The sequence below is a fragment of the Canis lupus genome, chromosome 8, assembly GCF_003254725.2.
Source record: "Canis lupus dingo isolate Sandy chromosome 8, ASM325472v2, whole genome shotgun sequence".
NCBI lineage: Eukaryota > Metazoa > Chordata > Mammalia > Carnivora > Canidae > Canis > Canis lupus.
Genome location: NC_064250.1, coordinates 8,566,202 through 8,590,280, shown reverse-complemented (window position 1 = coordinate 8,590,280; position 24,079 = coordinate 8,566,202). Strand labels below are relative to the sequence as shown.

The 24,079-nt window shown below is 35.0% G+C and overlaps 2 long non-coding RNA genes across 5 annotated transcripts in view; one reads left to right on the top strand and one right to left on the bottom strand.

Moving 5' to 3' along the window:
* LOC112657511 (uncharacterized) overlaps positions 1-24,079 on the top strand; it is a 309,781-nt gene that overhangs the window by 248,232 nt on the left and 37,470 nt on the right. For all 4 annotated transcript variants that reach the window (XR_007412258.1, XR_007412261.1, XR_004818190.2 and 1 more), the window contains one exon: positions 8,957-9,087. This is a non-coding gene — a long non-coding RNA (uncharacterized LOC112657511). The remainder of the gene's footprint in view (positions 1-8,956; positions 9,088-24,079) is intronic.
* LOC125755541 (uncharacterized) lies at positions 841-23,820 on the bottom strand. The gene is made up of 3 exons (XR_007412264.1): positions 23,743-23,820; positions 5,082-5,233; positions 841-1,488 (listed from the first exon to the last, which is right to left on the bottom strand). It is a non-coding gene; the product is annotated as an uncharacterized LOC125755541 (long non-coding RNA).

Below are 24,079 nucleotides of genomic sequence, written 5' to 3'. Positions count from 1 at the left end.
ATCATTATATCTTACGCTTGAAACTAATTCAACACTGTATGTTAATTATATTTGAATAAAAAATTTATTAAAATAAAGAATGCAAATACATACAGTCCTGTGGGACCACAAATATAAGCTCCAATGGCCACCAGAACCAGTAAATCTGAAGGTATGCCCTGTGCAGCAGTCACAAAAATTGGGACTCCAGATGAGTGTATAAGCTCGTTTCTGGGAGATCCTGGCAAGCTGTAGTGTGGCAAGGGAGAGTGTTAGGATGGTGTCCTCCAGCTGGAAAAATGTAGATGGGGAGTGCAAAGATAGAACCTGCCAAAAATGAATAAAGGGAAAATGATGGCACCCACTATCTTTAACAAGGCAAACAGGGAGTGCAAAGCTGGCATCCACCAGCCTCCTTCCCCAGAGTCTGTCCCTCAGTCTGTGGCTTAAAACTAGCAAGTGAGCCTCTTTCACATAAAGTCTGGGTAGTTTTCAAAGGGCTACTTTTGCTTTGAACCCTGGGGCCAGTGAATCTACATGTGAGCCCTTTAAAAGCAGCCCCTCAGTTCACCACAGACCCTGGGTCTCTGGGGTCCAAGCTCTCTCTGTTGGTCTTCAAAACCAGACATTTTGGGGGCTGCTTCTCAGGTGCAAAACTTGGCCAAAGGGCATGGTGGGGGAAATTATGGCAAGATTGTTGTTCAGCCTTTTCTATCTGCTTCAGTGTGGTTTTCTTCATATTAACCTCTGAGTGAGTTACTCAGCTAGTTTTTAAGGTTTTTATTTTTTTTTATTTTTTTTTTCAGAGGAAATTGTTTCATATACAGTTGTAGATGGGTTCCTGGGAGGAGGTAGGTTCAGGATCTTGCTGTATACATTGCCATCTTGGACAGAATCTGCTTCTTAATCTGCTTCTTAACATTCCCTGGATATGGTGACTGTACATCAGTTCTCCCCAGTTCATCAATCAAATGATCATAATACTTCTTATTTAACAGAAAGTAAGAACTACTGCTTGTTTCACCAGATTTCTTTTGATTCAATTAAGTTGTCTATATATTTCTTACAAGTACCAAGTGAGAGAATATACTTTATTGCTTTATATCCAGAAATTACTAAGGGGGATAAAATATATTCTTTTGATTCTAAATGAAAAATAGAGATGAAAAGTTGATGTGGGAAGAGAAAATATACCCTTTGAATTGTTGAGAACAATGCAGACAGAATTAAAAAACAAAACAAACCACCTACTGGTGAAAGGCACAGAATTTGTACTATGGAGATAAAGATGGTCTCTAGCACACCTGAGGAAGAAGTTCCGTCTCTAACAATAGATAGTTTGAGAAAAAAAGCCACCTCCTCTGTCACACAGGGAACTATTGTTTGAACATGAAAGGAAGATTTCCTATTGGGGTAATACTAAACTTGAAGTTCCACGTTAGAGAATTCATTGCAGAGTCCACTCTCCAAAGTCAAGGGTCAATGAGAATAATTTACAGATGTTTTTAACTGTGAGGAAAAAAAAGAAACAATGTAGATTTTTGGTAAAACAAAAAATCATGTTGCTATTCAGATTCGAATTATATTAATTTATAAATTAATTTAGAAGAAAATATTTTACAATAAGGAGTCTTCTAATTCAAGCAATAATAGGCATTGTTGTTCCTATTTAAAAATTTTTAATGTATTTGTAAGTTTAAATATAACAGATAAATAAATTCTCTCTCTAAAAAAAAATAGAAATAATACATATCTAATGGAAGCCCCTTTGAGTCCCACTTAGTTCTAGTCACCTTTTTAAATGTAACACCTGTCATCTCTCTGAATGGGATATGAACTCTATATACATTTACCTACATATATTTGTACATATGAAATACACAGTTTTATTTTGTTTTAAATGAAATTATGCCTTAGATATTATACTTTGATTTGTAATTTACTATGTCTTGAAGACATTCCATGTTTGAATGCATAGAATATGTAACATAACCAAATTCTTTTTAACTGCTACATATTTCCTAAAGTGGATACATGGTAGTTTAGGTCATTCTCCTACTAGTTTTTTTTCAGGTCTTTTTTTTTTTTTTTTTGTCTATTCCGAATATTAGTATAATGAACACAAATAGGCCAGAATTGTATTTTAATTTTTGCCCTATATGAAATTATTTGTTATAGTTGATATGTTTGGTATTAGCCAAACATATTATCTCTTGTCCTTTTTTATTTATAATGGTCTCTTGATGTTTCTGTATTTGCTAATAAGGATCACGCTTTCTTTGTTTTTCTCTACTGAAAAATATACATCCTTTTTCCTAGCAGTTCTACAACTACAAACTTAAAATCAGTGTTCTATATTTATCAATGCAAAAAAATAGTTGAAATACTGTAAACTTTCTTGAATTCTTTTAATGGATGAAAAAGAAGAGACCTTATTCCTATAGTTTATTAAAGGAGGGAAGAAATATTTTCTTTGGATCACATTGCCAAAGTAGAGTAGAATTCCAAATAGCTTTTTTTTGTTTGTTTTTTTTTTGTAATTTATGTACTATCTTGGAAGACTATAAAAGCAGCGGTATTTTGAACATAAGCGACAACAAAGAATTCTACAGGTAACTTTGACCTCAGGAAAGAAAATCTAATTAGAAACCTGCAGGGTCTGTGTTAGTATGTGTGTGTGTGTGTGTGTGTGTGTGTGTGTGTGTGTGTGTGTATGTGTGTCATCTCTAAAGATCTAAATACAAATATACCTATGTGGTAAGGAAACTTTTACTGTTTGGAGAAAAAATATTGTGTTATTAGCTAGGCCAAAAGAAAACAGTGGGAGTTAAAAGATTATTTTTGAAGGGCGAGATTGAACAATAAAAATTAAAATTGTTTTATGATTAAATGAATGAATAATAAACACTAAACAATAGATTTCCTTAGGTACTGAAATTACTGTTAACTGATATTTTGGTTTCCTAGATTGAAATATAAAGTGAGAGCAGTGCTGAGCCCTATGGCTTATAGTCTGAGAACAGATTTTAGGCTAATATCTGTGATGAGAGGACTCCCAGCAGCAAAGGGGCAGACTTGGGACACAGATCCTGTGGGGACTGGATTGTGGAATTTAGGAACAGATACCTACATGCATTGTAGGTTTTCTTTTTTGTATTGTCATTCTTATGTGAAGTCCTTGAGTCCTTAGTAAATTTTATGAGTCACTACATTTGAGTAATAATCTTGTGTTGGCAAGAGCTTGAAAAATAGAGAATAAATATTCATATTTTGAAATAAATCAGACTGCAAAGGTCTGGGATGCCATGAAGATATGGTAAAGAGATGGCAAGAGCTACAGTTCAAAGACAGTAATGTAATCAGACAGATCTTTGGATCTTAAGAAATATTTGGGAGAACATTATCTACCCTCCACATTCTTTGGATCGAATCTCCAAAAATACTTAGTTGAGCATTAATAGGAAAGGTAATCTTTTTTTTGTTTGTTTGTTAGGATATTTTGCATTTTATTTTTTTTATAAATTTATTTTTATTGGTGTTCAATTTGCCAACATATAGAATAACACCCAGTGCTCATCCCATCAAGTGCCCCCCTCAGTGCCTGTCACCCAGTCACTCCCACCCCCCGCCCACCTCCCCTTCTACCACCGCTAGTTCGGTTCCCAGAGTTAGGAGTCTCTCATGTTCTGTCTCCCTTTCTGATATTTCCCACTCATTTTTTCTCCTTTCCCCTTTATTCTAGGAAGGGTAATCTTAAAGTTTAGAGGATTTGGGACACTGGTTATATTGATTTGTCATTAGGTCAAATGAATTGCATTTTTAAAAAATATTTTTTAGGAAGTCTATGGATAGAAAGCTTTCTGAGTCTTATATATGGCGATGTATGTTTGTGTTGACTTCACATACTATCACAACTTGGCCAGGCTTAGGGATATTGAACCATAACTCTTTTCCTCAAAACTATTTTTATATTGCTCCACTGTTTTCTAAAAATTTTCTATTGACAAGGGAAACCTGAGTAGCTGAATTTTACTCCTTTGTAAGATAATCTGTTTTTCTCTGCTTTGATGCTTGTACATTCTTTCTTTATTCTTGAGATATAAAATATCACCAAGTTATTTCAAGTGCTAATCTATTTTACTAATTCTGCTTATAACTTGATTGTTTTTTAAATGATTTGTATCTTTCTATTTTATATTATTGTTAGAGTCTGTGTGTTCTGGTCTCCTTTTAAGAAAAAGTATCATAAATGTGTTGGATAACTATTACCTATCCTTTCTTATTAACCTTCTTTCACTGTTTTAAACTTGTGCCATTCTCTGTACCTGCAGATAGTTCTTCAGGTTTGTTCACATTATTGATTTTCTTTATCCAGCATGTGGATTTTTATTTTTATTATTTTAATGCGGTTTCTGATTTTGTTATACCATATTATCTTCTGCATAGTATTTTCTAATTTTCTCCTAGTTCTGTTAAGTTATCCCCAAATTATATCTAGCTCTTTTTTCATCTAAGTCTTATACAAGTAGTAATTAAATTATTTTAAAAACCCTACTCAAACTTTTAAGATCTATTGACTTCATTTATTGGTGTTATTGAAAGACTCAAGAGCCTTATTTCTTTCCTGCCTACCAATAGTGTCACCTTATCCAAAGGTGAATTTTACTTAGGGTCTCAGTACTTCTCAATATTTCTGCAACTACATGGCCAAGGAAGAGAAGTTGCATCTCTTCTAGAAACACTCAGAAGGCAAAGAAATATTTTTTTCTGGTGGCTCTAAACAAACATCATCTACAATCTTCTTGGCCTAAATTGGATTATATGCTTTCCCAGCCAGTAATGGGCATGTGATTCCTGAGGCTCAGTGCAAAACGAAAATGAAGAGTTCAAAAGTCATTTAAAAAATGGCATTAAGTATGGCAAAATATAAAGCTTTTTCATTTTTCCTATAGTCTTTACTTAATTTGTCATGGTGTTTTGTATTTGCTACTGATTGTGATTCTAAGTAAACAAAAATTAAAATTTTAGATTAACAGCATTTTTACCATTCATCTTTATATTGTGCAATGCCAGTCTTAAATGCGAATAGAACAAAACTTAACTCAACTCGGGAATCTCTGGGTGGCTCAGAGGTTTGGTGCTTGCCTTCTGCCCAGGGTGTGATCCTGGGGTCCTGGGATCAAGTCCCACATCAGCTCCCTGCATGTAGCCTGCGTCTCCCTCTGCCTGTGTCTCTGCCTCTCTCTCTCTGTGTCTGTCATAAATAAATAAATGAAATCTTAAAAAAAAGCAACAAAACTTAACTCATATACAGAATCATCAAAGCTATACAATTTATAGGTGGTATTTGCATATATATTTCATTCTTACTAGTACTGTCAAAACCTACACAAAACCAAGGTTTTTATTTTAGTTCTTTTTAAAGTCTTTTTAAAATTTATTTTAATTCCAATATAGTTAACATATAGTGTTATATTAGTTTCAGGTGTACTATATAGTGAGCACTTCCATATATCACTCAGTGCTGAATACAAGTGCACTTCTTAATCCCCATCACCTATTTCACTGATCTTCCCACCTACCTCCCGTCTGGTAACCATTAGTTCTCTATACTTGAGTCTGTTTCTTGGTTGGTCTCTCTTTATTTTTTTCCCTTTGCTCTGCATACACTCTACAATCACTCTATCTTCATTGTATTTATAAGGAATGGAATGTTCTATCTATCTAATTTATTTTTCTATAAGTTCCTATTTATTGGGATCCCTGGGTGGCGCAGCGGTTTGGCGCCTGCCTTTGGCCCAGGGCGTGATCCTGGAGACCCGGGATCGAATCCCACATCAGGCTCCCGGTGCATGGAGCCTGCTTCTCCCTCTGCCTGTGTCTCTGCCTCTCTCTCTCTCTCTCTCTCTGTGACTATCATAAATAAATAAAAAATTAAAAAAAAAGTTCCTATTTATTTTTCTATATCATAAGTTTCAATGTAAGTGGTTGGCTAGTAAGAGAAGTTACATGAGTGAGAAAGGATTTGATGGGTTCCTTAATCATTTCTTAGAACTCCACTGCCTTCTTTCTGTTTGGAGTAAAGTCCGGTTTAAATGGAAAGTATGGCTTCTTGGGGCTGTCAGTGCTCTCACTCAGTCATAGATATAAGACACCTTGTACTAACTTTGAGACTTGCTGAACTCCCACACATCATGGGGCCACTGGCATTTTGTGCTCAGCTTGTGAGACACTGCAAATGCCATATGCGACTAGTGGCAGACACACTTAGAACAGGTACCTCCCCTACTCACACACATGCTTCATTGTCTCATTAACTTGACTTGCAAAACACAAGTTCAAATATAGAATTAAGAATTTCAAGATGGCTGCAAGAGAGCGTTAAGCCTAGTGCAAGTCCCTTCTGAATAGGGGGACCCTGTGTAACTGAACAGATTGCCCCCTATGAAGCCAGGCCTGAGTGTACCCAAATCAGTGTCTGTAACCTGGACATAAAATTACTTTGGTAAAACTAGGCCTGAAGCATCAGTCGCTTGCCTATACCCAAGGATAAAATTAGCTTCCCTAAAAGTAAATGGCTAAATGGAGGTGAGAGTGAAGGAAGATGGAGACAGAAATGGAAAGTATAGCTACAAAGAATGGATGGCTACTGGAGAAGCAACTGTGCAATTCACTTCAACTCTATTTCTTTATCCTTTCAACATTATCTTATTTCAGAGGGCTGTGTTTTACTGATTTTTTTAAATAAAGCAAAGTTTTTAATACCAGATGTTCTTCTCCTTCCTGAACTAAGTATTTTTAGAAAACAGTTTCCTATTGTAACCTGAGTGCTATATTTATCTTCCCGTATTTTGCAGATTTTTTTGAATAGGCACCAAGTTGTTTATTGTTTTTGCTTATTCACTTTTATTAGAATAGAAGTATATACAGTCTTGATGTTTGCATATAGGTAAAGTGGGAGAAGTTTCCTTTATTACCCTCATGGTCAATGGAAATATTTTCACTTGATCTTGGCCATGAATCTGCTTGATGTGATTGGCATGACTAAGTTTGCTACCTTGAGAAGCCAACCTACAACGACCAAGCAGTACAAAAGTGGATATTATCAGCAGAGCTCTTCAGCATGTCCCTTCTCTCTTTTCTCATTGATGATAATGAGTCTGCCGCATATTCTTATTTTTACCCATATTTATATTTGGCCTGTCCCTCCAAAATAACCCCACTAAGTGACTTTTCACAGGTCCTTTCTGTTTTTGCTATTCACACCACTGCTTTCTCTTTGGGTAACTAATGTATAGATACTGAAGAAAATCTGACATGCTACTGATATGTAGCAACAAAAAATATTTACCTCAATAGTATGGTCTCTTTCTGTCTCAGTGCCCACTCTCACTTCTTTTTCTTTTCTTTTTTTTTTTTTCTTAAGATTTATTTATCAGAAAGAGAGAGAGAAAGACTAAGCAAGCTAAAGAAAGAAACTTAAGTAGCAGACTCCTCACTGAGCATGGAGCCCCACACAGTGCTCAGTCTCGGGGCCCATGAGATCGTGAACCAAGCCAAAACCAAGAAGACGCTTAACCGACTGCACTCCCCAGTAGCTCTATCCCCACTCTCGCTTCTAAGCCCTACCTGTATATATTACAACTAGCTAGATGTATTTAGGATGTCTTTGTTGGTTTTATGATGCAGATAGCTGCTGTGTGAACACAGGTCTGCTTTAGTGCTGGTCTTATAAGAGCTTGAGAAGCAAAGAATCCAGATGGAATAGTCATACCCACTGTTGTCCCCAGTCCTTGTAACTCCTGGTCAGTAGATTTTCTTTTTTTTTTTTTTTTAATTTTATTTATTTATTCATAGAGATGCAGAGAGAGAGAGAGAGAGGCAGAGACACAGGCAGAGGGAGAAGCAGGCTCCATGCAGGGAGCCTGACGTGGGACTCGATCCAGGGTCTCCAGGATCATGCCCTGGGCTGCAGGCGGCTCTAAACCGCTGCGCCACCGGGGCTGCCCTATTTTCTTTTTCTCAAAGCAGCCTTTACTCTTTGTCTCATAAACCAGATAAACTTTAGCAAGAAGAGGTCTTTTTTTTTAAGATTTTTTTTTATTCATTCATGAGAGACACACACACACAAACAAAGAGAGAGAGAGAGAGAGAGATTGAGGCAGAAACACAGGCAGAGGGAGAAGCAGGCTCCATGCAGGGAGCCTGATGCGGGACTTGATCCCGGGACTCTAGGATCACGCCCTGGGCAGAAGGCAGGCGCTAAACTGCTGAGCCACCCAGGGATCCCCATAGCAAGAAGAGGTACTAAATGTCCTTGATAATCACATTTTAACTAGACTCACATGTATTAGATCTGAAAGAATTTCTTAGGAATATTTGGGCCATATAGATGGTGTCTTTCCCCATCTGTGACAATCCTCATCATAGATTTTCTTCCATGTTAATACTCTGGATAGGGGATCCCTGGATGGCTCAGCGGTTTGGCGCCTGCCTTTGGCCCAGGGCGCGATCCTGGAGTTCCGGGATCGAGTTCCGCGTCGGGCTCCTGGCATGGAGCCTGCTTCTCCCTCTGTCTCTCTGTCTCTCTCTCTCTCTCTCTGTCTCTCTCTCTGTCTATCATAAATAAATAAATAAATCTAAAAAAAACAAAAACAAAAACAAAAAAACTCTGGATAAGTTCAAGAGCCCAAAGACTTGAGTTTTCATCTCTATACATCCCCTGAAATGCTTTCATCTGTTTAATAAAAAAAAAGACTTAAAATATATAAAATAAAAGTCATTTATTTTATAGGTTAAGTCTCTGGAAAAAAAAGACAAATAATGAATAGATCCAATTATATAAGACAAGGCTTATATACCAACTTCTACTACAAAGCAGAATGTGTCTAATTCAGTAAGAAAGTCACCAAGTGTTACTAGTGTTAAAATTTCTCTTGCTTACTCTCCATTTCAATCTCATTTTTTTTAATTCTAGGAAAGCATGTTTGAATATAGAGAAAGCATGAAAATACTGTAAAGATAAACTTGTCGGTATTTCTGAAGTCCGGCAGTTTGACAGAGAGAAATTTTTCTGGAAAATGGAACTACATTAACAAAGATAAACAGGTAAGAAAGCATAAAGGATGTTTAAGAAGTCTGACTGGGGTTAGGTTCTGTAGGAGATTGAACTAGAAAGGAAGCTTATGTCAGTGACTCAGTACCTTGCTTAAAAGTTTGACTTTATTAGGCAGGTATAAGGAGCCTATAAATTATTTTTTATTTCAAAAGGCAGAGATCTAGGCTAGATATACCTCTAAGTATATTGTTACTCCTCTCTCTCTCTTTTTTTTTTTTTTTTTACTTCACGGTTAGCCCCTTATGCATTTACCAAATCTCACTCTAGATTCTTTTTAGCCAAATCCCATCCAGTAATTTTCTGTTTATGCTCTGGAGGTAGTTTAATGCTCATAGTGAGAAAAAGGTATACACATACACACACACACTATGTATAGTGTCTTTTGTTTTCAAATGGAAGCCATATATATTTCAAATAAATAGGAGATTGATAGATAAGTAGATGCAACATGCATGACAGTTGAAAGTTGAGATGCATTGTAAGCAAAATGCACTCCACTGTCATTATGGCAGTATCCCTGGAAGGCAAAGAAACAAATGTTAACAAAGATAATTAGAACAAGTTGATATAGTTATTATCTAAGACAGAGTGGTCATGAAATAGAGTTGATGATAGAAGAGTTTTATAATGAAATTAAAGCATATTAAGGGAAATTTTAGAAGTGTGAAAATCCGAAGGGCATTTTTATCAAAGTATGAGTGATAAAGCTGACAATGTTAAACTTCTACCATACTTTAAAAAATCTGGTCCAAAGTGTAATATATACAATGGAATAAACACTTTTCAGTAACTGAAGAAATTAGAAAAGTATTTTAAATCTAGAGATAATTTGTTTTGTAAGAACTTAAAATGATTTAAATAGGAATAGTGAATTTTAGTTGAGTGATTTCTAGAGAGATGCTTAAAGGCTAAATATTTACAAACTTAAAGTGAAAGAGTGTAAACCTAAAGTAAGAAAAATGTAAAAATTGTGTACATACCTACATACTTATAAATACTCATAAATACACACACACACACATACATACACAGAAAAAAAGAGATGGAAGGGAATAAAATATAAAATGCACCTAATGTTGTCCATTGAAAGATGAATGGATAAAGATGATGTGGTTTATGTATACAATGGAATATTACTCAGCCATTAGAAACGACAAATACCCACCATTTGCTTCGACATGGTTGGAACTGGAGGGTATTATACTGAGTGAAATAAATCAATCGGAGAAGGACAAACATTATATGGTCTCATTCATTTGGGGAATATAAATAATAGTGAAAGGGAATAAAAGGGAAAGGAGGAAAAATAAGTGGGAAATATCAGAAAGGGAGACAGAACATGGAAGACTCCTAACTCTGGGAAACTAACCAGAGGTGGTGGAAGGGGAGGTGGGCGGGGGGTGAGGGGGACTGAGTGGTGGGCACTGAGGTGGGCACTTGACGGGATGAGCACTAGGTGTTATTTTGTATGTTGGCAAATTGAACACCAATAAAAAATAAATTTATTATTTAAAAAATGCACCTAATGTGTAATCCCATTTATGTTTCTTTTTTTCTTCAATTTTATTTTAATTTTTTTGTTTCAAGTTTTTATTTAAATTCTAGTTTATTAATATATAGGGCAATATTGGTTTCAGGATCTCCAATTTTAAATAGAATTTAATGAACAAGATAGCAAATCAATCAATATAAAATGAATGCTGCCCCTTTGAATGTAGTCACCTGGCACACTATAGTTATTCCAATTATGTTGTCAGTGTTTTGCTTTTAATAAGGATAAATCAGTCACGGGAATAAAAGGCCCAGCCTAAATAAATTTTTAAAAAATATAAAGATCTCCTTTTCTCTGGGATAGCTGGTTAGTGTCAAACTATTTCCATTAAGGGTAGGTTTAGATTTTGGGAACAATGAAATGACTTAGAGCAGTCAGCTGAAGGCAAGGTGCCATTGTGTCTTTGGAATCATCTAGCTAACTTCTATTTGGAAATTAAGAAACTCTAGAGTTTAGCGTTTAGTTAGGACACTTTTAATTGAAAGTGACAGAAGCAGAGTGCAAAATGACTTAAACAACAAAGGGAATTTATTAGAAGGAAACTGAAGCACAGCAAAGACTTAAAGGAATTCCTTCCAGAATCACACCAATTTGAGGGACTTCTAGGATTTACAGTGGACTTCTATAATAATTATCGTCATTTTCTGACTTTTTCATATAGTGAAGACATGGCTGTAGTTTTTGTGACAGTGACTTCATTGCTTCAGTGATAAAGTAGGGAAAGGCACTTTTTCTTCTTGGCTACAGCAGAAAAATTAGTGAGGAAGGACCTGATTGTTTCTGCCTGGGTCAATGTCCCATTTTTGTACCAATATTTGGTGGTAGGAACAGGAGTGATTTTTTGTTGTTGTTCTTTCAAATTACTGTATTCTTACCCAATAAGCAGAAAAGTAGGATCTGTTACCAGGAGAGGGAGAAGAGGTTGACTAAACAAAAATAATAGCCATTACAGCCATGTATGTCAACACATCCTACGTAAGATATCCCATAGTTAGTTGGAAATGTTTGGATGTCTTAACAACACATCCAAAACCAAGCTCATAATTTTCTTGTCTTTCCACACAGGATACATCTTCTTTCAATATTTCCTATAATGATCTTTCAAAGAAAAAACTAAACCTTAGCAATTTATTTAATCTTTTTGAGCTTTAGTTTTCTGTCTGCAAAATGGGGATAATAATAATTCTCATTAATAATGGGTTTTCCCATTAATGGCAGTTATAGTGATTTGAGTGAGTGATGAGCATCGAGTTGAATGCCTGCCATAAAACAGGAATTAAAATTTAGTTCTCATCTACTCCTTTTCCCATTTAAAAAATCACTACTTTTTAATAGAATGTACAAAAATCCTTCCATTATTTGATTGTTATCTGCCCTTCCCAGTTTAAACTTTCTCTATTTTGTTAAATTTATTTGGAACTACTCGCAATTGCCGTAACTGCTTCTACATGCTTCTACATCTTGGTAGGTGTTGTCTTCTCTGCCTGGAATGCCATCCCTGCCAGACTCCCAGTCCTTCTATCCTTATCTATTTGACAGACTTCTATTTAACAGAGGTGAAATAGCACATCCTATGTGAAACATTCTTTGATTCACCCACTAGATTCAGAGTTAGAGTCCCCTTACTCTTTATTCCCCTAGTACTATGTGCATGCTATTCTTAATGGCTCTTACCATCTTTTGTATAATTACTGTATGTTTATTACTTAGCCTCCAACATAGAACTTTGACTTTCCTGAGGGACAATACTATATGCCAGTTGTTGTATTCCATTCTGGGAAGTACCAAGATGTTACACAGCATGGGACACGGCTCTTGGTACTCAGTAGTTGTCCAGTAAACATTTGATGGATGCCTGAATTTTATATGGTTGTCTAGATTCAAGTACAAAATAGTACACTAATTCTTTAAAAATATATACTATACTAAAATCAATTTTCCTTTTATTAAAGTGTTAGATGTGCTGTTTCTATTATTTGTTGGATTTGCTCTTCTGCAGAGTTCATTGTTTTCTGTATTACCATCTAACTCATCAATGTGAATTGTAGCTAAGGAAGGCGCAAATACAGAGCCCAATAACATGTTACAGAAGATACTTTTTTTTCTATTTATGGATCCATTTACCAAATTCTCATTTTACCCAAATTTCCTCCTCTCCTTATCAAGCCTGATACAGCAGAGACTGCCCAACACTGTGATGAAATGCAGTTTTGATCAATTAACCTAGCAAACCTAGTAGGAAAGTAAATGAAACTTGTTTGGCATCATTTCTTTTAAGTTAATTTCCTCTGACTACTAGCATATGATTGTTTAGAAGCTCTCTGTTTATAATATAATTCAGATTTCAACTGTGATTAATGTCAAGTTCATGGGTCCGTATTGTATCATGCGCACATCTTTCTTATTGTAATAGTTGGGAATCTTGCCCAGCATCAGTTTTCTGGAACTTCCTGATTTTTAGTGGTGATTCAAAGTATCCCAGCAGTTGTTCAGCAATCTCTCTACAAAGTGTTTTCATGATACTGGGTTGTAAAAAGCTTCTGTGGCGGCAATTACAAAAGATGATTTTTAAAATATTTTGAGCACCGTTTCCTATGTTGAATGATGTTGCGTTATCCCTAGAGTAAGCAGATGGCCTCCCAAGGTGAATACTTTAAAAGATAATATTCATCTGGAATCTAAGTTGATAAATTTATTTTTTTAAAGGCAATCATTATATCTACATTTAAGAGTCAAATTTAGTATTCATTTTCTCAGAGGTGGAGAGTACCTTCACAATCAGCTCTGTAATTTTATGGATATGGAATATATGGAATCATACCCTAAGATATAATGTAAATTGTTGATGATCACATATCTCATTAGTGGTAAAACTAAGACTAGAACTGATCTCCTAACTCCCATCTATATTACAGGCTATGTATGTGAAATCTATGTATTATTCTAGAGAAGCTTCTGAACTAACTGTATTGTGTGGAAAATTCTGTTTACATGGACAGTACATTACTTATTGTTGAATGGTTTACAACTTTCATTATATTCTGAAAGCAGTTCATGAACCAAAATGTAAAGAACCATTGATCTAAATCAAATTGGTAACTACAATTATAAAGATTAGATGAAATCATAAAGTAAAAGGTAATTTCAATAATGAGTCTTAGAAATGTATTTTCATCCTTATGAAATACAGAGAGAAACAAAAATGGGAAAAAAAGTTTTAAGTTTTCACTATATTAGCATTAGGTCATACTCTTAAAATTTTATGCATTCATCTGAATTGCTCCTGAATATAATGATAACCTAATCATCACTAGAGTGCAAGTTGGTTTATGAGGATTTGCATATTTGTTTTGTAAATGTTTCATGGGTGAAATTATTAATTAGCATCGAATTAATATTTGTGTTGCTGAGAACATATTTTTTAAACCCCAGAATCAAGAAAATAGAGAATAGTTAATTATCCATCAGTGATCTCTTCTTTAAAATTTCTTATTGCTAAACTCAACAACAGAAAGCAGAGAGTAATAAAATAAATCTGAAGTAACTTAATCGCATTCTTTTCATATTGCCCAATTATTGAGATTCTTTAACTATGTCTTCATCCAACTTAAAGCATTACTAAATAAATATTTTGTAAGCATTTAATAACCTTAGAAAAGATAATAATTGTTAGTACTTGAGAATTACACTGAAGAATTTCTCCAAAATTCTGGAATGATGAAAACTGGAGCTTAAACTATGGGAACAATGTAGTGAAATGTGTTTGGTGAAATGTGACTGGCCCCCAAAGCACTGAGTTAGATGTATAGTCTTGCTTAGACTCAGAAAAGTCTTGCTTGAATGCTGAGCTCTATCGCTTACTAGCTGTGAAAAATGAGCCATTTACTTATCTCTACATTTTTTAATTTTCTCACCCAGAAACAGGGAATAATAATGTTAAATGAAATAATGCTTGACAGTTGAGAAGCAGTCAGTAAATTGTAAGCATCTTCAACAGGCAAAACCATCAATATTAAAGATATGATCCAGAAAAGAGTATTAAGTTATACAGATAAAGACTTAGAAATGAAAATATCCACAGAGGATAAACAGAAGAGTACACACATAAGGGGGAGTAGGTAAAGAACTTTGCTGCTACACAGTGTACAATCTCCAGAGGAGGAATCATCATTGGAAAAGTTATTCCCATTCAGTGGCTGCATTAGAAAAATTCCTCTAGGTATCCTCACAAATTTGGGTGAAATCTTCTCAATTTCTTCTGATTGTGATTTGGCCTCTCATATAGTTTCTCCATTGGAAGAGATGATGTTAACTCTATTTATTTGAATAGTTTGGACTTGGTGACAGGTGTCATTTCTCATTGTAAACTAATGCATCACATTCTGGGGTCAATGTCAGTCTCAAGTCTTGGGCTTCTTTTAGTCTTCTTTAGTCAGTCTCTGGTGACCTTTGTAATCTAACAAAAGCAAGTCTTATTTATAATCCCTGTAAGAGGCTATCCAGTTCCAAAAGGGTTTCTTAATTTTTAATCCAGAGACCTGACACTTTAATGTTCACATGAAACATTGGAACCTTGTGAACATCAGATTCTGATTCAGTAAATCTAGGGTGAGGCCTCTCATTTCTAAGAAGTTCTCAGGTAGCCAGTGCATGAACCACCTTGTGGATAACCAAGGCCTTAGACCAGTGGCTCTAAATTTGAATCAAATATTGTTAAAATGTAACAACATTTGAAAATACATATTCTAGGAATTACTTCATATCTACTGAACTGGACTCAATAAAGGTGGAGCCATAGTTTTAAAACCCAGGTAATTCTAATGGATCTAGTGGACGGCCAGATTCAGAACCCATTGTCTTAAGTGGCTTTGCTAACAAACCTCCTTCAATTTCTACAAATAAAACAAACAAAAAACCTGAAGTACTTGAGATACCATCTTGAGATCTTTTCATAAGAATGCTATGTGATTCTTACTGAGAAACATGTTAGTATCTATTCAAAAGAATGTTGCTTTTTTTCTATCATGATTTGACCCTGGGGTATAAAAAGAGAGAAAACTGAAATAGAAAAAGTAGGAAAATGAAAATTATGTACTATAACAAAAATGAATAGTGTATTGAAAAGAACATAGGATATGGAATTATAATGGTAAATTTATTAATTAATTTCTTATTGTTTTAATTAGAAACCTCTATGGCAGAGGTTAAAAATTGGTGGACTTCAGGCTTAAGTTTAAACTGCATGTATGTTTTGTTTGGCTTAAATATTGTGGCTGTTGTGTTGTTTGTTTGATGTCCTGTTTTGATTTGTATACATTCAGGTAGAGTATTCATTCAGCCACATATCCTACTATATTTTTTCATCTTGTACTCATATTAATATTACCAGCTATTTTATAGGCATCTGAGTTTTTTCCAAATAGATCGATCAATCGATTGATTGGTAGATAGAATATAGGCATATAGAATACAGATATTTCTTTTTTTCTGCAAGAAAACACTATATTTTCTTGTCATATTAGCATATATGAGAATGATTTATAAGAATGAAGATATGAACAAGAGATAAAAGATAATTTTTTTAAAGATTTTATTTATTTATTCATGAGAGACACAGAGAGAAAGAGAGTACGTGGCAGAGGCACAGGCAGAGGGAGAAGCAGGCTCCATGCAAGGAGCCAGACATGGGACTCGATCCCGGGTCTCCAGGATCAGGCCCTGGGCTGAAGGCGGCGCTAAACTGCTGAGCCACCCGGGCTACCCTAAAAGATAAATTTGGCCCTATAGTTTAAATACACATATTTACTTCTATATTTTTTAAAAATATTTGTTGTGTCTAAGTTAAAATAAGCTACATAATTCAACTTGAAAAAGGCATGATCGAACTTCCAAGTCCTCAATAATATTATATATCCTGCATTTTAAAAATTTTAAGTAACATTTTCTTTTTTAAAAAAGATTTTTATTTATTAATTAATTTATTTTAGAGAGCGGAGGCAGTGGGAGAGAGGAGCAGAGGGAGGAGAGACAAGCAGACTCCCAGCTGAGTGCAGAGCCCAATGCAGGGCTCCATCCTACAATCCTGAGATCATGACCTGAGCCAAAAGCAAAATGTGGACATTTATCCAACTGAGCCACCCAGGTGCCCCTCAAATAACATTTTCTGTATGTTCAATTATATTAATTATAATACAAATGTGTTAGCATTCAAGTATAGAAACATAGCAGTGCTTCATTTCTTCTGCAAACCAAGGTTTACAAAAACACACTGCTTTGTCCATTGTTTTTTATGATCAACTGTTCTTAATTTTCTTTAAGAGCAGTCATATTTAATGAACCAACCTTGAAATAATCATTTATTCATTCCTGAACTTTCTCTCATCCAAACTCATCTAGAAAATAATATATCAAGATCTAAAAGTTTTATTTTTGCTCAAAATAAACATCAGCTAGACCTTACATACCAATTAAACATGATTGTATCATCAAGTCAGTCTTAGGTGTTTCATTGAAAAGATAGAAAGGTAAAATCTGATATTACTGTTTCAAGCCATGTGTGTTTTCAGAATATCTGAACTCGTCATTTTCTGAACTTGTCATTTTCAAGGTAACTTGCTGCCTTAAAAATATGATTTTAGTGAAATTACAGTTTTTTATTTGGTGTTTACAGCTTGGAGTAGGACTTTTTAAAGCTTATTATTATTAATGAAACAGGTGTCACTTCAAGAAGCTTTTGAAAATTGCATATAAACTTTGTTTAGTTTATGATGAAATGATAGTTTTAACAACTCATGCAACCTTCTACTGACAAGAAAATTGTGCACAAAAATTCCCAAACTACAATGTCAGCCTCCTAAAAATGTTTTGTATCTAAACCTGAAATATTGAGATGTTGCTTATAACATATGCAGAATAAAAGCATTCTTAATTTTTAAAATGACAAGACTTCTTAGTTAAACCATGTCAAATTTGTGACAAGAGAAAAACTACTTATTTTGGCAGCTTATGACTTAATGAAGCATTTAAGTATCAATACAAGGCTTCATTAAATGGAAACATATGGCAAACCGTATCATTATTTAGTTATTCAAATGTTGAAGAACTGTTAGAGTTTAACAATGTAAATAATACCTAGTAAATGTATCACTTCACTGGTAAGTTTCAGAAAATATTTGAGTAGATGATTCTATATCTTGCCACTGTATTTACAATTATAATAAGAGTCAATTTTAGTGGTCATCATATCTCATTCAAAAGAGTAAGATGTGAATAATAGATTTTAAAAAGATAAGAACCCTCAGCAGAAAATGGGTTTCCTGGACTTCTTTAGTTGGAGTAAACCACATACATTGATCAAATTTATTCTTGATAAATCATAAATATTAAGTTTAAGGGAAAAATTCTTACATTGCTAGACTGTTCTAAATGGCTTTTTATGAATGAGTAATATTATCAGAAAATAAAGTTCAACGGAGTAGATTTTAAAGATCTTATTAGTTTTATTCAATGATTCATGAATTGGTCAGCATTCAATTTGGCAAATAGAAAGGAGCTCTGAGGAGCTGTACAAAATGTAGACTTTTACAGTTAGAAGGGAGCAGAAATAAGGAAGTTATACTGGACCTTTAAAAAAGTGGGCTGGTTATTGCAAGGTCACTTTCCTTTAGAGGATGGTAATGGTCTATCAGGCAACCTATAACCTAACTAGCAATGATCAGTCAATTCTTGATTAACTGGTCTTGGATAGGATGAATATCTTCTGCCCTTCAAGGTCTTTGTAGCCGGACCAAGAATCATAAGGCGGACTAATAGAAAATAAAATTTAATTTTGTACTTACAGGGAATCCACATAGATGTAGAAACTCCAAAGATAATCAGGCAAAATGAGGTACATTATATTTGGCATCTTGAACTAAGGAGTAGGGGATACAGGTCTGGGACTTCAAAGGGAAGGAATACAATCCACAGGAAGTGACAAAAGGTAAATGTTTTGGTGAACAAATCTTTGCTGGACCACCCAGAAACAAGGGGATATAGGGGACTTCCATCAAGCAGGCCTTGCTAGGTTCCTCCCTGTCTACCATACTCAGTTCATAGTACCGTGTAGTTACCTATGGAGATAGTTCTCTTCCTGGAGCAGGTCCTCTGTCTAATTCTTTTTAGGCAGTTGATGGGGAGGTAAAGAGGTTTTCCTGAATCTGCTGGGTCTAGATTGCTTTTAACTCAAAATAATCTTCATGCCAATGTGACCCATCTCAGCTCAGCCTGCCCTTAGCCCTAGTTTAAGATTCCATTTCTAGGAGAGCCAAAAGTGTAATTAAGTCTTAATTTGATTATGTGGTGCTTAGCATAAGCAACTCAATTTTAAGCCTGTTTTGCTTTTAGTAATATGTATTAGCATATCAGAGAAGATCATGTCTCATATTTTCACACTAAGATCACCTATTCTGTCTCTACTGTGATATTGTGATTTATATGTATTGATATGTTTGGCCTATGTCCAAGGTTCCTGATATACAGTTCCTAAGACCTGAAATTCCTAAGACCTGATATGAGTTATGAAGGTGTTTTTGTTAGGTTAATGAGGTGACTTTTGTACCCCATTTAAAGATAGGACTGGTTGGGATCCCTGGGTGGCGCAGCGGTTTGGCGCCTGCCTTTGGCCCGGGGCGCGATCCTGGAGACCCTGGATCGAATCCCACATCGGGCTCCCAGTGCATGGAGCCTGCTTCTCCCTCTGCCTGTGTCTCTGCCTCTCTCTCTCTCTCATGAATAAATAAAAATAAAATCTTAAAAAAAAAAAAAAGATAGGACTGGTTGCCAAGAGAACACCATGTGATTAGAGGTTTGGAACTTTCACTCCCATCCCCAATGCCTTGGAAGGAGAGAGTGCTTGAAGGTTAAATTGATTGCCAGTGACCAATAACTTAACCAACCCTGACTATCTAATGAAGCTTTCACAAAACCCCAAAGGATAGGGTTGGAGAGCTTCCAGGTTGGTGAACACATGAAGGTACTGGAAAGGTGGCACACCTAGAGAGGGTATGGAAACTCCATACTCTTTCCCCATACCTTTCCCTACACATCTCTTCCATCTGACCATTCCTGAATTATATCCTTGAAGAATAGACTGGTGTTCTATTAGGTAGATGTTTTCCTGGTATCTGTGAGCCACTCTAGAAATTAATTGAACCTGAGGAAGAGGTTGTGGGAACCTCTGCTTTATAACCCATCAGGTAGAAGTACAGATAACAATTGAGACTTGTAATGGGTCTGAAGTAAGGTGGGAGTGTGTTGTCTTAACCTGTGGAATCTGACGCTATTTCTGGATAGTATCGGAATTAGACTGAATTCTCAGGATGTATGAGAATTGCTTGATGTTGAGTGGGAGGCCTTCACCCTCCCCACATGTTGGAATTGGGTCCAGGAACCTAAAAGATCTGCACACTTAACAAATGTCCATATATAAGTCTCATCTTATAATACTCCAAAGAGGCATGTGGTAGTTCAACAAATTATTTAGGTTTTTTGGGGACATTTGTATAGCTCCAATATGTGTTTACCCGATTTTTGTCATTCTCTTGGGCACCACATTTTCCACATCCTAATTAAATATTTTTTAAATGTTTTGCTTTGCTCAAGGTAAACTTTTTAGGTGTACTCTGAAATGTCTATAATTGCCAGATATTTTACATATATGGTAACAAAATGTCAACAAAATTTATTTATTATTCTACAAACACTTATTAAATCTTAATGAAGCAATGCTTTATGATATAGTCATTAGTATAGCTGAGTTGCTTTTAGACAATTTATATACAAAATTAAGAAAAACTTGGATGGTGTCCAGAAGCAAATGATTATATTCTACTTACTGTTATTGAAAACAGGACAATTTTATTTTATATTGAATCTTTCATACAAATTACTTTAAAGCACTTTAGAAAATAATTCAATAATTCAAAGGAATTATTGAATAATGGAAAATAAGAGAGATAAATAAAATTTAAATAGTGCAGTCAAATGAAGGAACATATTTTCTGCAAGAATTGAGATGAGAATGAGCTATTTTATTTTGAATCTTGGGATTTGCGAGGATTATCTTAAATAGCCATGAAAAAAAAATCATAAAAGGGAAGGAACAATTTCACATTAAAATTAAATAACTTCTATATGACAAGGCCATCATAATAAAAGTGAAAAGACCAGCCACAAGCTGAAAGTCATATTTTTAACACATGACTGACCAACTGTTATATCCAACATAAAAAGATTCTCAGAAATTAAAAAGAACAATCCTATTGAAAAATGAACATCAAAAATTCACAGAAGCAGAATAGAATATGGCAAAAACCATAGAAATTTATTATGCCTCACCAATACTTAGAAAAGTGATAAGTCAGATGAAAGTAGATCATTCACAATTAATATCCTACCACATGAATTATTTGGAAGATCTGAGGAAAATGTAAAATGGATCACTTATGTATACTGATGGAAATGTAAATCGGCATAGTCTAAGATGTACAGACTCTAGACCTAGCAATCAATACTAAGTGTTTTCTTTTGAGAAACTCTCACACACATACATAAAGACAAATCCGGTGGTTTTCATTGCAGCCCTGTTTGTAAAGTGTTGCGCGCCTGGGTGGCTCAGTCAGTTAAGCATCTGCCTTGGGCTCAGGTCATGATCCCACGGTGGTAGGATGTAGCCCTGCATCCAGTTCCCTGCTCGGTGAGGAGTCTGCTTCTCCCTCTGCCCCTTACCCTGCTCATGCTCTCTCTCTCCCCCTCAAATAAATAATAATAAATAAATAAAATCTTTAAAAATAAATAAATAAAATGATAGAATAGAAATAGCCTTATCCTAAATTTATGCATACAGTGAAATAGTAGAATCTGGAAGTTTTGATGAAGGAATTTGTCTCTACATAAGGAACATGAATACCCCTCAAGAATGCAAAGTAAAAAATAGACAAACAGAAAACAATGCAACATAAATAATAAAATTGTAAATTCAGATTGATACGTTTTATGAATAATATTAAATATAAATACATTAAATTGTATATGTAGAGAAAGTATTTTTAAAATGTCTTGGAGTGGGAACCCTGGGTGGCGCAGCAGTTTAGCACCTGCCTTTGGCCCAGGGCGCGATCCTGGAGACCCGGGATCGAATCCCACATCGGGCTCCTGGTGCATGGAGCCTGCTTCTCCCTCTGCCTGTGTCTCTGCCTCTCTCTCTCTGTGACTATCATAAATAAATAAAAATTTTAAAAAAAATGTCTTGGAGTGATCAGTTTTAAGACTCTTATGGAGGGAGAAGGGGAGACAATGGGAGAGAGAGAGGGCTGTAACATTATGTGTCCCTTTTTCTTTTTTTTTTTATTTTAAGGAAAGATCTAAAGTGACTATCACAGGGAAAAATGTTACCATAGATGTCTGTTGTATAACTTTCAGTAGTATTCTTTTTGTTTGAAATATTTCAGAATGGAATTAAAAGTTTCCTAAGAGGAAGGAAATTTTCTCTCACAGTTTGTGTGGCTACACCAAAGGGAAAGAATACATAGTTTTGAAGGGTAAAATTTCATTTTAATTATTTATGTGCTTGAAGGGAGCTGTTCCTATTGAGAAATTTTCTTTAGTGCCTTAATCAGGATTAAATGCCTTTTGCAGATTACTTCCATAAAATGCTGGAAATAAGTACAAGACAGGAATAATCAAATTTCAAGTAATAGGAAGAGTGGGACAGTTTAGAAAGAGGCAGCAGAAGGTGAAATCCCCTCTCAGGAGGCAAAACTCATTCTCTGGCAGTCGGATCAGAGGTAGAGAAAACTATGTTTATTCTGTCCATCCCTTATTCAATATTATTTTATTTTATGCCTTGTATCAAAAATGGCAGCTTTGACATAATATTTAAGGTTCCTGATGTGAATTATCATCAGAATTATAAATTTACAGCTCTCTAGTCACAAAATTCTGGCATTAATAGTTTGCAAATACTGGTTTTGTAGAAAAATTTTTTAAATTGCCAACTAATGTATCAGTTTTGGAATGCTTCAAATGTAAGTTCTGCTATATAATCGTAGAATAAAAGTCATTCTTTATACTAATAATTGGTCCCATATTCTTGTAGCCTTTGAATGTTAGGCAGTGTGCTTTAATGATGTTATCCCTTTCCCTTACAATCCTGAATAATAATTTTGTGCCTGAAAATATGGAGAATATTAAGGAGTGTTGTCCAGGGTACATCATTAGTATATATAGCATTTTATCTATTCAAATCCAGTAAACACCCAGTACACAGTATGGCTGTCTTTAGTAAATAGTTGATGTGTTTGTTAAATAGATAGAAAGATAAGTGGAGATATGGTGGGTAGAGGAATGGAAGGAAAAGTGACTAGCATCAAATCATGGCTTTTTTACTACACCATGGTGTTTTTTTTTTTCATAATTAGATCCTCATTCATGAGCATATTTGCCACTTCTTATCTATTCAAAAGGATAATTGAATTGTGAGGAGTATATTTTTAATCAGATCTGAAACTGTTTGAATATCTTAGTGGGTGAACTGTCACATTTATATACCTCAAACTGAAAAAGTTTGCATCAGCTCATCAATTAATTCCATCTAAATCTAAACATAAGATTCCTACTTATTTCCCAACTAAGGCATTTAACTCTTAGCATGTACATCTCATTTTATTCCATAGGTATTTTTTCTTGTGATAGTATCTGCTAAATATCATGTACAGGTATAGTTGCTTAATACACTTTTCAAATTGATTCATTGAAAACTGGATAAATATGTAATAGACATCTGTCAACTCCAACATATGCCATTCTACTCAATGTATTTATTCATTTATTTACTGAAGAAATATATATTAAACATCAAGGTATTCTACTAGTGTATTATGTAGACTGTGGTCGAGCTCAAAAAGATACTATTTTGTACCCATAAAACTTAAAGGCTAGTGAGGAAAACAAAAAAATAGACAAAGAGAAAAAGCAGTTAATAATTACAAATAATACTAAGTTCCATGAAGAAAATAAACATTGTGGAATGATTAGAAAATAAGAGGGTGTTTACTCAGATAAGTTGGTCAGGAAAGGCTTTTCTGAGACGGTACCATTGAGACGGATAAAAATGTAGTCACACCACCCACCTGGTTAGCAATGGAACACTGAATTAGCATCAATAGGAAGAATGTTTATTAAGCTGAGGAGGTTTCATAGACTTAGCGACAGAGATTCTAAATGTTGTTAACCTAGAATCTGTAAGATTCCTGCCCAAATACCATGTTCATTAAACAAACCAGAGAGATGGGGAGCTATAGTGAATGTCTGATAAGATCAGATACTAGAGGGATCCCTGGGTGGCGCAGCTGTTTGGCGCCTGCCTTTGGCCCAGGGCGCGATCCTGGAGA